The 17,451-nt window shown below is 44.0% G+C and overlaps 1 protein-coding gene across 2 annotated transcripts in view; it reads left to right on the plus strand.

Annotated features, from left to right (window-relative positions):
* PAK3 (p21 (RAC1) activated kinase 3) overlaps positions 1-17,451 on the plus strand; it is a 171,181-nt gene that overhangs the window by 59,303 nt on the left and 94,427 nt on the right. The window contains exon 1 of one of the 2 annotated variants that reach the window (XM_040442367.1): positions 16,929-16,974. The exons of the other annotated variant lie outside the window; for it this stretch is intronic. The gene's annotated coding sequence lies outside the window, so the exon portion shown is untranslated. Of the gene's footprint in view, positions 1-16,928; positions 16,975-17,451 lie in introns of those variants that run through there. 2 annotated transcript variants of the gene reach the window in all.

The raw sequence follows: 17,451 nt of genomic DNA on the forward strand, positions 1-17,451 counted from the left end.
GAAAAGTTCCACTTGCACACGTCTTCTGCTTTCTGGAAATTAATTTCCTTCTAAGAGTTTTCCAACCTATCCATAGAATACTAGATCGGCGGGGGTCCTACCGCAGGACTGCTGCTGCTCCATATATGAGTGGTTGAATTTAAAGGGGTTGTCCCATCTCAGACATTGGGGGCGTATTACTAGGATATGCCCTCAATGTCTAATAGGTGTGAATCCTACATCTGGGACCCAAACCTATGCTTAGAACGGAGTTGGCAAAGTCCCGGAGGGCGCATCATGAATGCCCAGTTGCCCTCCATTCATAGTTAGGCTATTTTCAGAAGTCCCATTAAAATAAATGGGAAGCGCACCGCACAAGTGCGACCACCGCCCCATTCACGTCTATGGGGCTGATGGAAACAGACAGCGCTTGGCTACTTTCACTGCTCCCATAGGAATGAATGGAGGGTGGCCGCGCTTGTGCGGTACTCTTCCCATTTATTTCAATTGGGACTTCCGAAAATAGCATGGTGCGCCCTCCGGGACTTTTCTGGCTCTGTTTTAAGTATGGAAGCGGGTCCCAGAGGTGGCCATAGCGATATGCCCCCAATGTCTGACATGGAAAATACCCCTTTAAGAAAGAATTATACCGGGTTTGATCACGTTAATATTGTGAGGGATCAGCAGTGTAACACCCTGGCTCTGCCCACTTTAGGGTAGACCTGCTACTGTACAAGTTTTACGTAAAAGTTGAAGTATGGAGTGTACACCTGCAGATGATGTTGGGAGTTGTAGTCTTATACCCCTGCCCTGGACAATGTGCTGTCTCGCTGCAGTATTATAGGACACCTCAGTACTGTAGTTTCCGTATGCTATTCTTGGAGTGTGTCGTCGGTTTCATCTATTTTTAACATCATTTTTGTTAGAAGATTTTTTTTTTTATATAATTTTTTTTTTTAATCAGAGAGAAGTTTGAGATTTGCCCCTTACTTGGTAATTAGGCAGATTGTGTCTCCGCCACCATAATCAGTGCCATCTGTCTGCAGATCCAGCACACTGTCATTAGCGCTGAGAAGGTAGGGTGATAGCATTGTACTAAGAATATCTTTAGGAGGAGATGGATGTTATAAGATTTCTACCTCCACCAGTGTCAATTCCTATAGGATAAAGTGGAAAAAACTCCTCTTTTAGGCCTCATGCACACCACCGTTGTGTGCATCCGCGGCCGTTGTTCCGTTTTCCGTTTTTTTTCGCGGACCCATTGACTTTCAATGGGTCCGTGGAAAAATCGGAAAATGCACCGTTTGGCTTCCACGTCCGTGATCCGTTTTTTCCAGTCCGAGAAAAAATTAAGACCTGTCCTATTTTTTTCACGGACCCATTCAAGTCAATGGGTCCGTGAAAAATCACGGATGCACACAAGATAGTCGTCCGTGATCCGTGTCCGTTTTTCCTATCATTTTGAATGCAAACTTGACTTAGTTTTTTTTTCACTTTTCATGTCCGTGGATCCTCTAAAAATCAAGGAAGACCCACGAAAAAAAAAACGGTCATGGAACAACGGAAATACATTTTGTGGACCGCAAAAAAAACGGTCGTGTGCATGAGGCCTTACTGGTATGCAAGTTAGCTCTCCTCCAGAAGAAAGAAAACGGTGTCTCTTGTGGCTCATATAGGTAGGTATCTTGTAAGTCCATGTCAGATTTCCACAAGATGATTATGGGGGCGGCTATCTTGCCAGAGCTGTTCTTTCCAGCATTTAGAAAGGATTAAGGAAATTGCTTTACGCCAGGCCCATGGGCCATAGGGGACCTCATTGATGTCTATGGCAGAGTTTTCTAGGCATGTGACCTGTGCAGAGGTCACTGTACAAGGAAAGAATAGATGAGATCTGACAATCACCTATTGTGAATGATGGATCCTGCATTATCTATACACAGAGGTGATATCATTATAGGCAGGATTAGAATGACAGATAAGAAGATAACTAGAGTAAAGTGATTGGTACAGACCAAGGCTTAGTGGCCTGTGCAAAAACTGCAGGATTTTATGATTTTAGTTTAAATATAAATATTGACATGGAAAATGTAAAATATCATCAAACCTGTGTTAAACATGATGATAAAAACCCTAAGTCACTTTCTGATGACACATTCCCTTCAGCTGATGGCTATCCTCTGAACAAGGCATCAGTATTTGGTCGGTGGGGTTTCAACACCTGGGACCCCTGCCGATCAGCTGAGAAGGCCCGTGCCTTTTGGGTGCTGTGGCCTTCTCTCAGCTTGCCCTAGGCCAGCGATGACACATTCATTTACTTGAATGGGATTAAGCTGTGATTCCATACAGTGTACGGCGCTGTGCTTGTTTAGCAGGCCGCGGCACTCAGTGTCCTTGCCTTCTCAAACAGCTGATCGGGGGTCCTGGTTGCCAAATCCCCCACCAATCAGATAGTGATGTTCTGCTGAAAGAGTGTCACTTGGTCTCTCTATGTACTGTATTACTCCATGTACTGTATTCATTTGGATGGCAGCCATGCAATACTACTTGTAGGCCTTGTCTGATCAGTGATTTCCATCAGTGGTTGTGAGCAAAAACCTGCATTAAGGCTCATGCACACGACTGCAGATCCTCAAAACACAGATCCCGACCGAGTGTATGCTCTAGGAATGTCCTAGCCCTGCCTGCAATACGGACAAGAATAGGACACGTTCTATTTTTTTTTTTTGCGGGGCGGCGGAACGAAACTCCAGATGGGGACAGCCCTTTATGTGCTGTCTGCATCTTTTGCAGGCCCATTGAAATGAATTTTGCTGCATCCAATCCAAATGCGCATAAATCCACACGTAAATTTGTGCGGATCTTGTGTGTTCACCTCCTCTCGTGTGCAGGTGGCCTTAAAGCTTGTGCACATCTGTGTTGGAGGCTCCATTCGAGTCAAAAGCAGCGGAGCGAAAAGTCCTGCATGTGGGATATTTTTATTTTTTTTCTCTTAAAAAAAGCAGGATTCTGAATGGAAATTTATAGTCCATGGGATCAGTTTAAGTCAGTTATGCGCTGAATTCGGCTCCTCTGTTATTTTCATTTTTCTGCTCCTCTAACAAAACAGAACAATGGAAACAACAACACTGGTGCGAACGCAGCCCTAAGTGGAATGTCCAGTATAATACTGGGCAAGGTCTGTAGCCTGTAAGCGGAGTTTTATAAAGCATCATTTTCTCATCATACGGTTACTGGAAATAAGCTGTAAGTGCTTTCTGCATTACAATATTCTAATGTTAAAGTCTGTGTGTGAGTCAGTCACCCAGCGGTGTGCGGCCCGGACACGCTCTTCGGGTTCTGTGGGTGGTGCAGAATAAGCCAGGCGGAGGTACAGAAATCTTTGCAGCAAACTTAAACTTTATTGTACAAATATGTATGTATGTATGTATATATGTATATATGTATATATGTATATATACACAGTACAGACCAAAAGTTTGGACACACCTTCTCATTCAAAGAGTTTTCTTTATTTTCATGACTATGAAGGCATCAAAACTATGAATTAACACATGTGGAATTATATACATAACAAACAAGTGTGAAACAACTGAAAATATGTCATATTCTAGGTTCTTCAAAGTAGCCACCTTTTGCTTTGATTACTGCTTTGCACACTCTTGGCATTCTCTTGATGAGCTTCAAGAGGTAGTCCCCTGAAATGTTTTTCACTTCACAGGTGTGCCCTGTCAGGTTTAATAAGTGGGATTTCTTGCCTTATAAATGGGGTTGGGACCATCAGTGGCGTTGAGGAGAAGTCAGGTGGATACACAGCTGATAGTCCTACTGAATAGACTGTTAGAATTTGTATTATGGCAAGAAAAAAGCAGCTAAGTAAAGAAAAATGAGTGGCCATCATTACTTCAAGAAATGAAGGTCAGTCAGCCGAAAAATTGGGAAAACTTTGAAAGTAAGGGCTACTTGACCATGAAGGAGAGTGATGGGGTGCTGCGCCAGATGACCTGGCCTCCACAGTCACTGGACCTGAACCCAATCGAGATGGTTTGGGGTGAGCTGGACCGCAGAGTGAAGGCAAAAGGGCCAACAAGTGCTAAGCATCTCTGGGAACTCCTTCAAGACTGTTGGAAGACCATTTCAGGGGACTACCTCTTGAAGCTCATCAAGAGAATGCCAAGAGTGTGCAAAGCAGTAATCAAAGCAAAAGGTGGCTACTTTGAAGAACCTAGAATATGACATATTTTCAGTTGTTTCACACTTGTTTGTTATGTATATAATTCCACATGTGTTAATTCATAGTTTTGATGCCTTCAGTGTGAATCTACAATTTTTTCATAGTCATGAAAATAAAGAAAACTCTTTGAATGAGAAGGTGTGTCCAAACTTTTGGTCTGTACTGTGTGTGTGTGTGTGTATATATATATATATATATATATATCTATCTATATCTCTATATATCTATCTCTCTCCGTGGGATGGCGCGCGCACACACACTTGTAAGGATGCATGTACACATCTACAATACTGGCTTCCGATTGCAATCACTCAACACAGGTTATAATATCATGCAGTAATCTTTTAAAGGCACATAGCGATTCTCCCTAGGTGCATTCTCTCTCTGAGGTACAGTAGGTAATATTTACAGTAATATTTACATCAGTGCAAGTCCTAAGGAGGACCTCCCTGATCCAGGGCCAGAGCTTAGCCTTTAGGCCTCCCGATCCTTTGCTTTGCTTGCCCCGGGCATTACCCATTCCATTGATCCAGTGTTCTCAGTGCAGAGTCCCTTCAGTTCACCTGATTTATTCATAGATTAAAGGGGTTATCTGGGAATCAATATTGATGACCTATCCTCAGGAGAGGTGATGAATATCAGGTTTTTGAAGAGGCCGGGTGTTCCTTGGGACACCGGTCACATGGCCTACTATCAGCTCAGCCTCATTGAAGTGAAGGGGACTGAGCTGCTATACAATGTGGAGGCCGCTGTGCTCAGAACTCCGATAAGCGGTGCAGCATCCCTAAACGGCCTTGGGTTGGTCATCAATATTATTTCCCAGATAACCCTTTAAGGTCTGTTAGCTTCATATTTTTTTTAGTACAGTAAATTGCATATGACACAACACCACTTATTCTGATATGTTCTAATGTGTTGAAAAAAAGTGGTACAGGCGCCTCACAGATAGCGCTCTGCCGGAAAGCCATATTGTATGTACGCTAAACACTGACCCATTTTCATTGATAAATGTGCCCAAATTTGTCATGCTGCAGATCTCCTGGCCTTTCTGTCTTAGTAAGTACTTGTATCCCCCATAATAGAACAATGCTGGGGCATCTTTATTTTATTTAATTTTTTTATTTTATCTTTGGATTTATGCGTTGTGCTGTTCCTCTGTAACTCCTTCTTAAAATATAGGAATAAATTGACAACTGAGTGTCAGCACTACCCTTGTTGATAGAGTATGTCCCTACATATTCTGACACAGTCCGCACTGATTGGGCAATGTCACAATGTATAGGGACACGTCCACTTGATGAGGGGTGGTAGCATCCATTTCTCTATTTTATATTTCATTTCTAGTAGAAATAATAGTGGAACTGTACAACAGTATTTACTAAAAACAGATTGGAGGATTCTTTGCCCATGTTGAGCATCTGCACTTCCATCCCCTTTTGTCTCCATGAGATGGATTGGCAGTGGGCATTCTGGGCTCGGTGGGTGTCTCAGTGATCAGATGCCCACAATGACACACTTCTGTTCTGTGGTTAAGATGATAAGTGTCACTATTGCTACAACCACATTAATTTAGGTGATGTGTAGTCAGTAAGTTGTCAGGTGCTCCTGCCAACCCACATAGGGTTAAACTAAGTTGTCAGGTGCTCCTGCCAACCCACATAGGGTTACACTAAGTTGTCAGGTGCTCCTGCCAACCCACATAGGGTTACACTAAGTTGTCAGGTGCTCCTGCCAACCCACATAGGGTTACACTAAGTTGTCAGGTGCTCCTGCCAACCCACATAGGGTTACACTAAGTTGTCAGGTGCTCCTGCCAACCCACATAGGGTTACACTAAGTTGTCAGGTGTGCCTGGCAATCCTCATAGGGTAAGATTTATTATGGTGACAACTGCCCTGCGTGTGGGAATTTATCTCTTCCCATTTACACAAACTCTTAGTCTTACTACTCCGTCAGGGATGGGGGGAGTGATACTTATAAAAGTGACCGATTTGTATTTAAGTGCTGAATGGGGTTAGCCAATTTCAGGAAGAAACAGGACTTTGTGATGACTTGCCTAGCAGATCCTGCTCAGCCACTCTGACTCTCCTGTCAAGGCTCTGTTTACCTGGCTGCAGGCTACAACATGTGACCACTGCAGCCAATCACTAGCTTCTTTGGTGTACCGCTGAGACCAGTGATTGGCTGCAGTGGTAAGTTGCTATCATTGCGACGTCCCCGCTTCAGCCAGGTAACACAGAGCCTGAGAGGCATTTCTGGAGCTGCTAAGTTAGGCTACTTTCACACTGGCGTTTTGGTTTCCATTTGTGAGATCCGTTCAGGGCTCTCGCAAGCGGTCCAAAACAGGTCAGTTTTGCTCTAGTGAATTCTGAATGGATAAGGATCCGTTCAGAATGCATCAGTTTGCCTCCGTTCTGTCTCCATTCCGCTCTGGTGTCCGTCTGACGCAACTGAGCCAAACGGATCCTTTATGACACACAATGTAAGTCAATGGGGACGGATGCGTTTTCACTGACACAATATGGCACAATAGAAAACGGATCCGTCCCCGTCCCCCCCCTATTGACTTTCAATGGTGTTCAAGAGGGATCCGTTTTGGCTATGTTACAGATAATACAAACTGATCCGTTCTGAACGGATGCATGCTGTTGTATTATCTGAACGGAAGCGTTTGTGCAGCTCCATCCGCACCAAACGGGAGTGTGAAAGTAGTTTAAGTCATTATCTATTCTTTATTGCAGGCACATCCCAAGTGTTGTCCAATTTATCTGAAACCGGACGTGTATAACGTAATTTATTAATTTAAACCTCTACTCTTTCTATGCTTAGGAGTCCAGTGGGTGGTCCTTTTCAATGATTCGTAAACTACTGCTGTGTGCATAGTAAGGAAAGACTGTCCGTCACGATGGAGGACCACCCCCAGGACTAATAAACCCAGGATAAGCAGAGATTTAAATGATTACACAATATACAGTACTGAATCTTTTCCCTTTAAAACTAAAAATCTATCTGCTCAGCTCCTCCCGCTCTATAACATGCTGCCGATATATCAAATGCCCTAGAGCTGGAGTATTTTATAGGACATCTGTCAGCAGATTTGTACCTATGACACTGGCCGACCTGTTGCTCTTGGCAGCTGAAGACATCTGTGTTGGCCCCATGTTCATCTGTGCCCGCATTGCTGAGAAAAATGTATGTTTTAATATGTGCAAAGAGCCTCTAGGAGCAACGGGGGCGTTGCCATTACTCCTAGAGGCTCTCTCTGCAACAACTGCCACGCCCTCTGCACTTTGACAAGGCCAGGCAGTGTAAACGTCATCACATCTGGCCCTGTCAATCAAAGTGGAGAGGGTGCAGCAGTTGCCTAAAGTGCTGAGTCTCTAGGTGTAACAGCAACGCCCCCGTTGCTCCTAAAGACTCATTTGCATATATTAAAACATCATTTTTCTCAGCAATGCGGGCACAGATGAACATGGGACCAACACTGATGCCTTCAGCTGCCAAGTGCACATGGTGTCATAGGGACAAATCTGCTGACGGCTGCCCTATAAAGAAGCCCTGATCTAGTTCTGCGTACATATTCCATGTACCGGTCTAGCCCATGCAGTGGTAAGCCTGCCGCCTGGCTCCAGCCTCCCCTCGGTGGGAGGAATGCATTATGAATGGGGTTTGGGTTCTTTGAAAGCAGTGCCTTCCAAGATGTATTAATAATTACACATGTTTTAAGGCCACGATTCAGCCGACTCCACCAGACTACCTCATTATTCTGTTATCAGGGGCTGACACTACGGGGGTTGTCAGGACAACGAGGCACGATTGTGAGCCGCTGTGAAAGCCTCGTACCTCGGGCAAATGGGCAGCCTTGAGCTCCCAGCAGATGCTGGCTAGCCGGGCCAATCGCAGGCGAGCTGGCAGACTATGACATCATATTCCAGCCGGGCCCAAAGCTTAATTCTTGGTTTGCAGTTCCCTTCCTGCTCCTTTATATTTATGTCACAGCAGAACGCCAGCTGCTCCTGCAGTCTTAACCCTTCCACTGCCGCCTGGGTAGGCCCTGTTCTTTCACAGGGATCTAACGTCAGCCAGTTGTCTTTCTGCTTCAATTGACGCTTTTTCCAGTGTGTTTACTGTACGGGGGTCTCGGTCTGTGAATGAGCTACATTATTACATAGCTGTGACTCCAATGTGTGAACAGGGTCTTGGGTAACAGTATAGAACATGCATACCGCCTGTTAATGTGTTACTTCAGTAAAATGAAATAGATATTGACCTGGTTTGCTGAAGCGTCAGTGTAAACGTTTGCCTTTGCATTTTTTTTGCATCGTTTAAAGGGCATCTGTCAGCAGTTTTGTCCCTATGACACTGGCCGACCTATTACATGTGTACTTGGCAGCTGAAGACATCTGTGTTGGTCCCATGTTCATATGTGCCCGCATTGCTGAGAAAAATGATCTTTTTATATATGCAAATGAGCCTCTCAGAGCCAAGGGGGGGGGGGGGGGGGGGTTACCATTACACCTAGAGGCTCCACTGTCTCTGCAACTGCTGCACCCTCTACTTTTATATGGACAGGACCAGCCCTGCATGATGACTTTTTCACTGCCTGGCCCTGTCGGTCAAAGTGCAGAGGGCGTGACATTCCTCCCAGAGGGGAGATCGGATATTGGGCAGTCTATCTCTAAAATGCGTGGTTAGCAGTAACCCTTACCCTCCAAATATTGATAGGGGGAGTGTCTTTTCTGCTGCAGCTCAGGGGGTGTGTCTCAGCTCTCCCAATCACTGCTCAGGATGCAGTTGAGGGATGAAACTGAGCATGTGCGGCCTTCTTAGTGAGCAGGTCAAATAAACCAGAAAAACAAACAGCAGGTGGCGCTGTACAGATACATTATATTGAATAGTTCAGTGCCTATGTGAAATTTTTAATTTATATGCTATTACAAAAGTATTCAGATCCAGGTGCTTGTTTGAAAACTGTAGAATATTTCTCGTGGGACAACCCCTTTTTAAAGGGGTTTTCTGGGGATTTCTGATTGGTGTTTTTTTGAGATCATGCTCTCTAATGGAACTGAGCTGCGCCCTGGTCATATGACCAGGTCTGAACTGGCCATAAAACCTTACAGGGAAATTTCCTGGTGGGCCGATGCCCAAGGGACTGTCTGAGCCCTCATGGCTGCTGACCAGGTACATAATGGTCTGATGATCTTGGCATTCATTTAGGAGCATCAGGTACTTATGTACCTAACCAGTGTGTACCTAACCAGTAGTAATGTATTATTTGGTTCTGCGGAGTCAGTATTTTGTTCTGCACTGTAGTATTTGGTTCTTCTAGGATGGTATTTTGTGCTGCACGGTGGTATTTTAGCCCCCCCCCCCCCCCCCCTACTTCTGTTGGTCCTGCATACTATATGGGGCCACCTTTTAAAGGGCTTGTCCAGGTTCAGAGCTGAACCCGGACATACCTATATTTTCACTCAGGCAGCCCCCCTGATGTTGGCATCGGAGCATCTCAGATCGCGCAGGGCACAGGCTTTTTTGTTTACAATAACACGCTGCCGGGCGGAGGCTTCCACCCAGCAATGTGTTCGGTGACGTCACCGGCTCTGATGGGCGTGCTTTAGCGCTGGGCTTCATGGCAGCCCCATGGAGAGCCTGATTCGTCATCGGAACTCCTGAAAATACCTTTACCCTGCGCGATTTAGCGCAGGGCAAAGGAGAGCATGAACTGCTCCGATGCTCATGTCACGGGGGCTGCCTGGGTGAAAATGGAGGTATGTCCGGATTCGGCTCTGAACCCGGAAGACCCCTTTAAGTTCCCAATCTGCCACTGAATATGAACGATGAATGGATGTCACTGGCCTAGGAAGAATTGAGCTACCTACTCAATGGAGCACCATAGCCTCTTAAACCAGTTGATGGTCAGGGGTACCAGGAGATGGACCCCCACCAGTCAGATAATTATGACCTATCTTCAGGATTGGTCATAAATATTAAACTCCCAGAAAACCCATTTAAAAGGGTCCTCTAAGTTTTCCTGTTGGCTGTTGTGTCAGTAAGAATGAAGACTTTCTGTGACTTGGTTTGGGATACTTTTTCCTCTTTTAGATAATTTTTAATTTTTGTAATTTTTGTTATTGCCTAGCACCAGGCAGTGTTAATCCTTATGTACTGTACTACCTGCACATGGAGTGGGAAAGCTGCCAAGGACGAAGGCCCAATGGTGACTTAGGCTCCATTCACACGTCCGCAACGTGTTTTGCGGATCCGCAAAACACGGACAGCGGCAATGTTCGTTCCGCATTTTGCGGACCGCACATTGCCAGCACTAATAGAATATGCCTGTTCTTGTCCGCAATTGCGGACAAGAATAGGACATGTTCTATTTTTTTGCGAAACGGAAGTGCGGACGTGTGAATAGAGACTTAGACACTACTTTCACAATTGTTCTTTTACTCCATTTCTTACGAGTAAAATGCTTCAACATAACCGTCCTGTAGCCAGAAACCACCTGACCTCCCTGACAACTGTACAAGTAGTCAGCAGAATGAGACGTGTATGGTGTTTCTTGTCTTTTATTACTCTGTTGTTGCTTCTTTATTGTCTACTAGGGTTGTTGCGGGTAATACATGCATTTTTTTGCGTTTGTTTGCGGCGGAAGCGCAGAATTGGTTTAGTAACCACCCCCACAACTTCCTGTGACATCAGTTTTTCTAGCAGCCCACTTTACACCATGACGGTCACGCCAACTCTCCGCTTTATGCTTTCGCTGCTGTATGGCAAGTGCAAATAAAATGACAAATGTCTTGAAATTGTGTCACTAGCATAGTCTAAATGCTCCTGAATTAATGTTTTTGTAACATTTGCTTTACTCTTCGTAAAGTTAAACTCCACTTTTTGTTAACTATTGCCAAAATGTGGAACCTAAAATATCAAGGGCATTTGATGCCTCCATTTTCTGCTTTTAGCTACTAAAAGCTGAGAGGCAGGATTTCATTCATCGGCTTCTCGCTGCGCTCTCCTTACCTTCACTTGCATGTAGTCCAGATCATACAAGTTAAAGTATGGCTCTACTGATTGTTCTAGTTAACAGGGGACCTCCTTATTGGTGACTTTTGGTGACTTTGGGTGAAGGATGCTCTGTAGTAGACTCCCTGGCATCCAAAGCAGCTGAGAGGAGTATACAGTGAAATCTCTTCAGAAGACCACCTCTTTGGGAGGACTACCCCCCCACATCTAGCTTAGTAGAATGTAAGTTCCCCTATCTTCTGGTTATATCGGCGCCTTCTTTGAACTACCTCCCCATAAGACCATTTTTCACTGCAGTTTTGCATGGTGGTCTCAGAGGTCTCACTGTACTTGCTGTACATGAAATAGCTGATTTTGGCAGAGTAGAATATTTCAGCAGGTTTATTCATAGCTGTGGGACAAGTTTATATTGTTTTATATAGATATTATCCCATATCACCAATGTCTCCTGCATTGCATGTGCTCTTCCCATCATGAGGCCGTAATTGTGCAAATGAATACAAGTTCTGCAATTTAAATAAGTTTGCCATGTTCCCCTTCTTGTGGAAGCTGTCTGAGGCTACTTTCCCACTGGCGTTTCTGGGTCCGCTTGTGAGATCCGTTTCAGGGCCCAAAACGGATCAGTTCAGCCCCAATGGATAAGGATCCGCTCAGAATGCATCAATTTGGCTGTGTTTGGTCTCCGTTGCGTTTTTTAGGCAGCGTTTTGGTGACTGTCTGACGATGCAGAGCCAAACGGATCCGTCCAGACTTACAATGTAAGTCAATGGGGACGGATCAGTTTTTCACTGACACAATATGGTGCAATTGAAAACGGATCCGTCCCCCATTGACTTTCCATGTAAGTCAAGACAGATCGTTTTGACTTAGACTTTTTTTTTTATTGAATGATTCAAACAGATCCGTTATTAACGGATACAAGCGTTTGCATTATTGGTGCGGATCCATCTGTGCAGATACAAGACAGATCCGCACAAAACGCGAGTGTGAAAGTAGCCTTATTTAGCAACCAGCCTTACTATTTTATTTTTTCCCTTGACCATTGATGGTAAAGGCGGCCGCTGAGAACTCGAGGCTTGGCTTTCACTGCCGACATCTCATGTCTAACCTGCAACCTGCCAAGAAATTTTACAGTGCATTAATCTGAAGGTTTATGTGCAGCAGGGAATGTTGTGTTACCACCGCGAGCACCTGGACCAAATGAATCTGTTCAGCTGGGCGATCAGGCCTCCTCCTAAGTCCTGTCTGTATGTATGGTAGAAATAGCAGAGAGCTTCTGCAGACTTATCTGGGAGAGATTTATAAAAATATGGCATTATTGCCATTTTTACCAGACTTGAGGTATGCGATTACTGTAGTGCCACCTATAGTCACCAAATATTGCCATACAGTGCCCAAATGAACTATCTTAGCCACAGCAGCACATTATATTCATATTTACACAGTTAATAAGGTTAAAAAATCTGCATTTATTCCAACCTGTAGCCCTACTGTGTCAATCCAAAAGAAGGCAAAAACCCACTATGAGGTGGTCACCAATTGCCCCATGTTTGAAGAAAAATTCCTTCCAATTCTAAACATGGAAATCGAAATAAATCTCTGGATCAATCAACATCCCCAAAGTGTTGGGGTCCTGAAAATTGACATGACAGGGAAGTTTACACCCCTGTTTTACAGAAAGGTTCAGGGAGGGGTCCAAACCAGTTGGGGTCCTTTCCTCCATCTGCTCCGACATCCTGAGAATCTGGATGTATAGATGGTCCCCTGTGCTCCGCAGGGTACTGAAGGCCTGTGGATGGCGGAGGCAGCAGGGCATAATTGCTTCCTGTTGGTGACGTCCATCATTTGCCAGGGTGGTTTGTGGTCACCTAGCTATGGCTGTAGATTTATAATGACCACATTGCAGTGTGCAGAGCACAGCTCACATACCACCTCTCCCAGAATCATTTACCATTTCCATTAAGAAAGTCCCAGTGGCAGTGTTTAGCCATTCGTCAGTGTTCTCCTAATGTTTAAGGCTACTTTCACACGAGGGTTAATATTTTCCGGTATTGAGATTCGTCATAGGGTCTTAATACTGGAAAAAAAAACTTTCAGTTTTTTCCCCGTTCATTGCCAATTGGGACAAAACGTAACTGAACAGAAAGGAATGCTCCAAAATACATTCCGTTCTCATACCGGAGAGCAAACCGCAGCATGCGGATCAAAACGGATCCGTCATGACCCACAATGCAAACACAATAGAAAACTGATCTGTCCCCCATTGACTTTCATTGGAGTTCATGACGGATCCTTCTTGGCTTTGTTAAAGATAATACAAATGGATCCGTTCATAACGGATGCAGACGATTGTATTATCAGTAACGGAAGCGTTTTTGCTGAACCCTGCTGCATCCAGCAAAAACGCTAATGTGAAAGTAGCCTAAAGGGGTTGTCTCACTTCATAAAATGTAATGTAGCATGTAGAGAAAGTTAATACCAGGCACTTACTAATGTATTGTGATAGTCTATATTGCCTCCTTTGCTGGCTCAATTCATTTTTCCATCACACGACCACAATGCAATCCAGTAGCGGTGGTCGTGACTGCTGGTCTCTCTGGTGGCCAGGACCACGGGAGTGTGCATAGGCTTCCATCCCTGCCGCTTCGTATCTGCGCTGCAGCAATGGTCATAACCCCTGGATGCGAGCAGTGTTTAATGGGATGGAAAAATGAATCAAGCCAGCAAAGGGGGCAATATGGAGAATCCCAATACATTAGTAAGTGCCTTGTATTAACTTTCTCTACATGATAAATGCCATTTGCTGAGTGAGACAGCCCTTTGAGCATTCTGCTGTTCTGACTAAAGGCTTTTATCATTTCTGTGAGATATTACTACTTGTTGACTGTTATTAAATGTCTATTCCCAGCATCATCTGGCAAGATGTGCCTATACTCTAAAGGGGTTGTCCACCTTCCCGTAATGTACCCTAAATTGTCTTTTCATATATATTTAAATCCATATAAATAGGTAATGGCTTAAAGCTGTTTTGTGTACTGGCATACCAAGCCATTATTGTTATCAATTAGGGATGAGCGAATCAACTTCGGATGTTTTATCTGATCTCGATTCGCTCATCCCTATTATTAATGTATAGTATAACTCTGTCAACTATTGTAAAATGCACAAAGACCAAGGGTACTAAACCTAAGCTAGAAGGATGGAAAAATGTTGAGCTATGAGGGAAAAAATGAAAATCGGACATTATATAGTACATGGCAATCTCTTTCTATCAAAGCTAGAACCAGCCCTGTACCTCACATGGATCCAGAGCTCTGCCTATTTATTGCTCCAATTGCTCTGCTAGATTTTCTTCAGACTTCCAGCTCAGGGGGCGTGTCCTTTCTGCTGCAGCTCTCTCCCTGTAGCTGTCACAGCTTCTAACAGTACATACAGCTGGATGGAGCTGAGCATGTGCGACCTCCTCAGTGGACATTAATATACAGATTAAACACTGGAGGCCCCATTATAATGAAGTAATGGGAATCTCTCGCAACTGGAGGATTTTTGTAACGGAAAGTAATTTTACAAATGTAACTTGATTTTCAAAATATAATTTAAAGGGGTTGTCTCACTTCAGCAAAGGGCATTTATCATGCAGAGGAGGCTAATACAAGCCACTTAATGTAGTGTTTTTATCCATATTGCCTCCTTTGTTGGCTGGATTAATTTTTCCATCAGAGTATACACCGCTCGTATCCATGGTTACGACAACCCTGCAATCCAGTGGTGGTCCTACTTGCACACGATAGGAAAAAGCGTCGGCTTCTCTGGTGGCTGGGACTGTGGGACCGCACATAGGCTAGTGTTTTTCCTATAGTGTGCAAGCACGGCCACCACTGATGGATTGCAGAGTGGTCGTAACCATGGATACGAGCAGTGTATACTCTGATGGCAAAATGAATCCAGCCAGCAAAGGAAGCAATATGGACAATCACAATACATTAGTAAGTGGCTTGTAGTAACTTTATCTACATAAATGCTTTTTTGCTGAAATCACACAACCTCTTTAATGCTTAAATAGGCTTTGGGTTCTCCTTTATGTCCAGTACATGTTACTGTAGGGCAATGGTTCCCAACCAACAAGTACCTTCTTTTTTTTTTTTCTTTCTTTTTTTCTACAGTATTGATGGCAAACTGGTATTATACATTCTTACCAAAGTGCAAAACAGTCAGCAAATCTGGGCTACAATTTAGAATTACAGAATGCTTCACCCTCCCCTACTGTAAGCACTTTTAGGTAGAAATGAGAACTGGGGTCCCTTGGGTGTAGGACAACTTTCCAGGGGTTCTCTCATGGAAATTAGTTTGAGAATCACTACCATAGAGTATCTTGGTCTCCTGGCAGTAAGCAAACTCTCTTAAAGCAAATAGATATCCCTATATTAGCAGTGTATGTGGTGACATGTTCTGGTAGGCAGTATGCACTAAAAAGATGTGCAGATGTGATATTACCCCAGAGAAGTGCACACAACGGGTTAATCCATTTTCCATAATGCTAGGTGTCATGTTGTGACTTCCGCTCATAGATTCATGTTGTGGTTTCACTCCTTGACATGACTTCCCTTTTGCAGTAAGATAATTGCTCTCGGTGTGGGGAAAGGAGCACATTAGGGGTCATTTATTAGGTGGATCTGTTTAGGACTGGTGAATGATCTTCATGGCAAGGTGGCTGTTCATAAGACCTGAGCAGTTGGCGTCCTTGCTTTGTGAGCAACAGGGTGCTGCATTCTGGCACTACCAGGGCAAGGACTCTACAGTTTGTATAGAATCTGTTAAAATAAGACTTGTGTAGAGTTTGTATGGCTTATATACAGTAGTAGAGCATTAAAGGGAATGTGACACCAGAAAACGACTTGTTGAAATTAAGGTTTTTTTTTAGGCAAAAAAAAAATAAATAAATATATATATATATATTAGAATTGATGATTTTGTTTTTTAATTTTCCATGTTACTATATTTAGAAAAAAAATCCTAAAATCCTGATGTTTTTGCATCGGCCACGAAGCCTAATTAACATGTCAAGACTTTTCAATAGTCATCTCTTTATCATCACATGTAAGATTACAATGGGAGAAAAAAACCTCTGTATAAATAAGGGCAAGTTCAGATATGCGTTGGAGACTCAGTTTGGGGGTTCTATTGCAGATTCCATTAAAAAGACCAAAGAAAAGGTAAAAAAAAATGAATTCCCAAGCTTACTCTGTTTCAGTTAGGTGCAGACTCTGCATTTCCATTATTTTCATAGTTCTGCTCCTCTAATGGCTCAGAACAACAGAAATCTAAAAGGGGGTTGTAAAAGGGGCTTTACATAGGATCATTCACAAGAGGTGATGGTCACAACTTACCTACTCCCCCTCCCTGCACAATGACCTCTACACAGGTCACATAACATGTCTAGAACAGTCTCTCTTGTGGCTATGTCCCCTGTAGCTGCTGTAAAACATATGTCCATATGCTGTTAACTGCTTTGGCAACATAGCTGCCCAAATAATCATATACAGGAAACAGTAAAAATATCTAATAATAAGGCAATAAAAAAAGTTGAGAAAACTGTGAAATCATGAAATGCTTGCCATTACATTCTGCTGTGTGCTTGAGTTTCTCACTATCGAGGGAACACTATTTGCACTTTGAGGGTGCTATGGGAGCCACATAGCTGGTGGTTGTTATTAATGGGAGGCAGGGTACCATGAGGCACGGTAAGGTGTAGGGTAAGACTGTGAGCAGTTGTGGTAGCACTATTGGGGTACTGTGTGGTCACTGTGGCAGTGGTATGGGTGTAATGGGGACATTAGAACTGCTGGGGTCAGCTGTAATATTGGGGAGGGTGCTGTAACTACCAAGGGCGTGTGATGAGGGCTGTATGGGACTGTCCATATATACAGGTTTCGGCAGTGTACGATACCTACCAACCAGACAGGGCCTACAATGTAAAGTAGATTGCAGTATGTATTAGGAGCTGGTGCTAGTAAGACAGATATTAAAGGATTATTCTGGCAGTTTGAATTTATCGCCCCTCCACAGGAAGGGGGGTTAACTATCAGATCGGTGGGGGTCCTACTGCTGGGATCCCCACCAATCAAGAGAATAGGGGCCCTGTACTCCCTGCAGCCCCCCTCAAATGATCGAAGCGGCTGATCACACATGCACATGGCCGCTCCATTCATTTTTATGGA

The sequence above is a fragment of the Bufo bufo genome, chromosome 8 (assembly GCF_905171765.1).
Source record: "Bufo bufo chromosome 8, aBufBuf1.1, whole genome shotgun sequence".
NCBI classification, from domain to species: domain Eukaryota; kingdom Metazoa; phylum Chordata; class Amphibia; order Anura; family Bufonidae; genus Bufo; species Bufo bufo.